This window comes from Marmota marmota, unplaced genomic scaffold, assembly GCF_001458135.2.
Source record: "Marmota marmota marmota unplaced genomic scaffold, marMar, whole genome shotgun sequence".
In the NCBI taxonomy this organism is placed as follows: Eukaryota; Metazoa; Chordata; class Mammalia; order Rodentia; family Sciuridae; genus Marmota; species Marmota marmota.
Window position 1 is genome coordinate 64,361 of NW_026002626.1, and position 6,152 is coordinate 70,512.

Here is a 6,152-nt window from a genome sequence, read left to right on the forward strand (position 1 = left end):
GTGAATATTATTATTAGCATTACTAAAGTGTGATTGAGCTGCATGTTCAGATGAGGAAAAGGCTCAGGAAGTTGATTTGAAAGTAGGTAGATTGATACAGGTGCAGTAGATGCAAAGAAGCTACTCTCATTTAGTGGCTTTTATATCCAAACAGAAACAGCTCTGGAAAGTTAAGAGGAATCTTCAGCCTGGTTTTTGTGTATTTTACTTCATGGATAACTGCTTCTATTCGGGTATGGAACTAAAGACAATTGTTTGAGTCCCAGAACTGTTGCTTTTTAGTGGTATGCATTGACCAGTAATCTCTCTGAAACTTAGTATGATTTGTGTTGCTATAATTGAATATCACCCTTAGTAAGTTATAGAAAAAAAAGACATTTATTTAGCTTTTGGCTCTGGAAGTTCCAGAGCATGTTGCTGGCATCTGCTGAGTCCTACTGGATCATAAGGTGGTAGAAGATAGCACATGGTGTGGTGTCAGAGGTAATAGCCAAAGTAGCCTTAGTGTGATGGAGGGACATCGGCTGCCCCTCACACCTACGATGGAGGTGGTCCTGGAAGAAGTAAGCAGAGTTGTGGTGTGCATTGTTGGAAGACATGGAAAAACACCCTAGTCCTTATGGCTGTCTGTGGGAGTTGGTGATATGTACAGCTATTGGGTTTTTTGTTGTTCTTTTGTTTTTGTGGAGAAGTTATCAGTCTGTGAGAAGCAGGTGTTGCATGAGAAGAGAAAAAAAGCTTGCTCTAAAACTTTCTGGATTAAATGAAGAAAAATGTGAACTACTTGAAAAAGTTATCCTTGTTCAAAAAGAGTATGAAGGCTTAGAGTCATCTTTAAAGGATGACATTTTGGTGAGTCAATAGAAGCAGAAAATTTGGAGGCAATTTATGAAAAATTGGATAGGTTGGTATTTAAACTTCAGGATGAAATACTCTTTCTAGAAAAAAGAGCTAAAAGAAGAGAAAACTAAACATTCTCAACTGGATGAATTGATGGTGGATATATCAAAAAGGATTAAGTTCCTAGAAGATGAATAAAAGTCCCTCAGATCACAAATACCTGATGATAAAACAACATTGAGACTATTTCAAATGAATGAAGGAGGATTTAAGGAAGCAATAAAAGAGATTTTGAATGAAAATTCCCAACTTCAAGAAAGTCAGAAACAGCTTTTACAAGAAGTTGAAGTATGGCAAGAAAAAGCAAATGGCCTTAATAAACAGAAAATGACATTTGAACACTCTGAAGTACATGCAGAACAAGTTCTAAGAGATAAAGAAAATCACATTAAGTCTCTGACTGAACACTTGCTGCAGATGAAAGCTTGGGATTCTGTGGTTGGAGAAGACCTAACAGAAGATGGTAACTTGGAATTGGAAATGAAGAGTGTTGGTGCCCACTTAGAGGATAAGCCAAAAGGATATTTGAAGGGATGATTTTATGCTGCTAAGTTAAAGACCTCTTTTAAAACCTTAGAAGGAGAAAAAATTAGGGCTGGGGATATGGCCTGGCATGTTGGGGGCACTGGGTTCGATCCTCAGCACCACATAAAATAAAATAAAGATGTTGTGTCCACCGAAAACTGAAAAGTAAATATTTAAAAAATTCTCTCTTTCTCTCTCTCTCTCAAAAAATAAAATTTTTACTTTATTTTATGAATTCATTGAAACAAAGGAAGACCTTATAGAGAATACTAAAACCTTAAGACAGAACAAGCATCTTTGCAGTCAAAAAATACACAATTTAAAAGTGAGAATCAGAACCTGCAGCAGCAACTTAAAGTCATTATTGAACTATATCAAGAAAATGTAATGAAACTCCAAAGGAAATAAATAGTAAAGGAAAATTACCAGGTAGTGAGAGAGGAGAAACTTTCCAAAATGGAGGAAAACATCAGCCATGCAACTGAACAGCTGGAGAACTACAGAAAGCAAGTCAAAGATCTTGAAGAAGAATTGGAGGGAACCATTCATTCTAATCGGGGGCTGATTATGTACTATGAGAAAAAAGCATATGATAATGAGTTGGCAGCTCAGAGTGCTGAAAGATACCTCAATGATTTAAGGAAACAAAATACCTACAATAAACAAAACTTAAAATGAGTTTAAATTTAAGCTTGTAGAAAAAGATCCTTCTGTACTTGATGATTCAAATACAGCCTTTGGCAGAGAGAATTCCCCAAATGGTCCCTCAGCTTTGGATTGACCTTCATCTGAAGTGAGAGATCCTCTTTTGGAAAAGAAGTGTCCACTCAGACTCTTACCTTTGCTTTCAAGGGTAGGAGGAAGAGGCTGAAGAGGCCCAGAGGATTCTCTGGGTCCTCAGATTACCAATGAAAGAAGAGAATCAGGCTATAATGGGATAAGTGATCCTCAGAGAGCGTCTTATAACATTGGGCCCCTGTCAACTCCATGGGAACAGAACCCTAAGATGATGATTGCTCCACCAGTCCAACCATATTCTGATCCACATCTTCCTCTACTAAGGCAAGATGGATGTTATTCTAATTATGGTAGACCATATGGACCAACAGAACTCAGAAGTTCTACTATGTTTCCTTTGGATAAAATGGATGGGCCTATGTCTTCAGAAATGGAATCCAGTAGAAATGATACCAAAGTTGATCTTGGTGATTCCAATGTGCCTGATTCATCTCTCCCTGCTGAAAATGAAGCAACTGGCTCTGGCTTTGCTTTCTCACCTTTCCCTCCAATCAGAGGTCCATTGTTTCCAGTAAATCCAAGGAATGAGTTCATGAGAAGAGGACCCTTTTTTCCTCCACCTCCTCCAGGAAACATATATGGAGATCTCAACAATATTTTCCACTGGGTCCACCATCCCCTCCATTCCCAATGGGATTGTGGTGTTTTCCTCATTATCTCCCCCCAAGAGCTGTATTCCCCCCTTCCTCCCCCACATTCTGAAAGTAGAAGTGAGTTCCCTTCAGGGTTGATTCCACTTTCAAATGAGCCTGCTACTGAACATCCAGAAGCAAAACAAGAATCCTGACAATATTTTGTATCTGCCTTCAAAAGTAATTTATCTCTCATTTTTAGTTTAACTGCTTTTACTCAAGTGATTATACTTTTGCTCCAACTGAAGCTTAACAGAATTACAATTCTTAGAATGACATTTTGTAAATAAAGATGGTTTAAATATGATTCTTATTAGTCAATTATTTCCATTTTATTTTATTCTAGATAGTGTAACTTAATTTGATTAATTTACTATTACATAAGCAACAGTGGGAATATTATATACATAATCTTACAGTCAGGAATATTTTAAAATCTAAACAAAGCTTGTGCCTTGATACAATTAAATGTACTTATTATGATTGTAGCAAATTTGAACATAACTGTATGCTTATTGAAAGATATTAATTGATTTACAATTTTATTTGTCATTGATAATAATAATTAAAATCAGCTAGTTTTTCCATAAAAGAAGAATAACTAGAGTATATTAAGAGTAAAGAAGAAAACACAACTATGTCATGTAAATAGGAGATTTCAAATATAAAATTCAGTTCTCAGAAAACTTTTCAAAATTGGAAACCACAATTTAAGTTCACTCAGCCCCCATTGTTCCTTATTATCCTTTATTTTATGCCATTTGTATAAAATTAAGGGTTGTATTCTGCTCTGAGCTAGGTCCCCTTTTTTATTTTTGTATTGAGCAGCATGTCTTGAGGGTACAATATGCTCATTCAACAAAGACTTGTGTGGTAGAATGGGGAGTTCCATGGGTTAAAAATACATTCCCATGAGTATAAAATTGTGCAAAAGCACAGGTTGTATATGCAGGAAGGTATGTGTCTTTAAATAAGTGGGCTTGTCCATAGTGGCAAAGCAGACTAATAAATGAGAAATCTAAGCAGACATATTTTTAGATCAATAGGCAATAGCCAGATAAACCCAGAATGAGTATCAGTGGAAAATATGAAGAAAAAAATAAGGATGAAAAAGAGGGAAATGTGTAATATACACTTGCCAACGTGCATTAGAATGCAGGCCTCATGGATTGTCAGATTCGCACATAGGGGTCTGGAAGGGTATACAGTAAGAACAGTTATTGATAATGACACAAGCCTGTTTGGAAGAAATGTAAAACATCTTCATTAGTGTTTGAGCATTTTGATGAAAAAATCCATGAGATTCTACAGCATCTGAAAATAAAAGATAAAGTGATCTCGTAGCATTATTCTCTATAAAAGGTCCAGGAATTTAGTGTGGCTGTGTATATGAGCAAAGAAGATGGGGGACATATGATGCTATGAAAGAGTTTGAAGGGTTAAAATAGAGACAGTAAATTGGAATCCAAACGAGGGGATAACACAGCTGCAGAAATATGAGGAACACGTTTAACTGTATATTAAGAATCTGTAACAATGTTTAAAGTAGTAGAAAATAATCTCAATGCCAGGATAATGGCAATCAATTCAGCTTGCTATAGAGAGATTTGAGACAGGATCCTGTTGTTTCTTTAACAATTGTAAAGAAAAAAGAGAAAGTAGTTGGGCTTCAGTTGTAATTTCTAATTTACTTATTTAAGAAACCATATTGATGAAACTTAATCCCAATTATTTTAAGTTTAATTTACTTATTTTAATTATATAATAAGAATATCAGAACAATTTGATTAGCAGTATTAATAATCTCTTCTCTGTTGAAAAATTTAAGAAGCAGTGGATGTTATATTACATTTTAGACATTTTTTAGAAATAAAGATTTTAATGTCTGACCATCTAGAAAAAATTGTGAGTTAGAATTTTAAAGACATCTATATTTTTATTTAATTAATTGATTTGAATTGAATAATTTGGCTCCATTTACTTATTTAAATTTTAACTCATGAGTGCCAATTTGTTTAAATGCCGGTTTCATACCAAGTACATAATATATAGACAGGACAGGCCTGTATGATTAGAAATGCCAGGTATAAAATCTAATAGCCATGATGGACACTGAAATCAAAAGTGATCATAGAGGTGGTGCCAGATGAGATTGCTAAGAAGCCTGGAATACCAACCTGTGGTCCAGTAATCACGAAGCTGATCTTTGCAAAACCAATTAATAGTAAAGCAGTTACATAACAGACCAGTCAAGTGTCATCATCAGTCATTGCAGATAGGGTTCTTTCAGAGTCTACCACTGAAACTACATCAAAGACCATAACAAGACCAGCAGTTCCAGAGGAATTGGGAGCAGTTTCAAGAGAAATACTTGTCTTAAATTGTGATATGCTCACTGCTCCAAGAGTGATGGTCTGCACAGCTGATTTCATTTCCTTATTTGGTGATTTCAGGGGTGAGATGGCTATTTTATTTGCTATCTGCATTGTAAAATTAAAAGTCAATGAAATAACACAACCTTCAGATATTGTTATCTGTCTTTGGGCTGAAAGTTATATTTTAAAATTGGGATTAACAAGACAATGGACAGAGATTTCTGAGCCTCTTAAATAACACCCCAAGCCTGAAGTAAAAGAAGTAAGTCAATTTTCTTTCCTCTGTCTAATCTTCCTCTCCTCTTAGTTTCAGCTGTACATAGTAGTCCAAGATCTGTGATTAAATGCTTCCAAATGCTGATTTTCTAAAGATCTTAGTTTAGAATTTTCCAGTAAAGTGAAAGATCTGTTTTAGTAGGACCTTGTTAATATTCTCATTTTTATAATATTGTTATTATAAATACCCCAAAGGTTGTAGTATTTTGTTGTATTTGATTGAACATAGAAATTGATCTTCCAAGTAATAGTCTATTGCTACGAGGTCTGAATGAAGAGCATTTATTAATAATGTGAGTTGTAGCATCAGCTATTCCACACCACTCTGTACTATTCCTCTGTAGATTGCTTTGTGAGAACAGAATATCAGGTTGAGTTGTCATTACAGAGCACTGGTTATGAGTTGTTATTTGTTTATCTGAAGAGATTGCTGAGGCTCTTTGCAGACTTGTTAAATGATTTTTAAGGAGTTCTATAGCTAGTGTGTAGCATCTATAGTGCTGCAACCCAGGTTTTCTAATTTACAGTTGAGAACTGGTTTTCACTTCAAAATTCATCAAAGCATGTCCAGAAAATGAGATCCTTGCATTATCTAAACAACAGTTAGATGTTTGTTACATCAGAAAACACTTATTTGTTATCTAGT

General features: G+C 35.1%; 1 pseudogene; it reads left to right on the forward strand.

Annotated features, from left to right (window-relative positions):
* The first annotated feature begins 585 nt into the window (after positions 1-585).
* LOC107160132 lies at positions 586-3,123 on the forward strand (annotated as a pseudogene).
* The last annotated feature ends 3,029 nt before the right edge of the window (positions 3,124-6,152 follow it).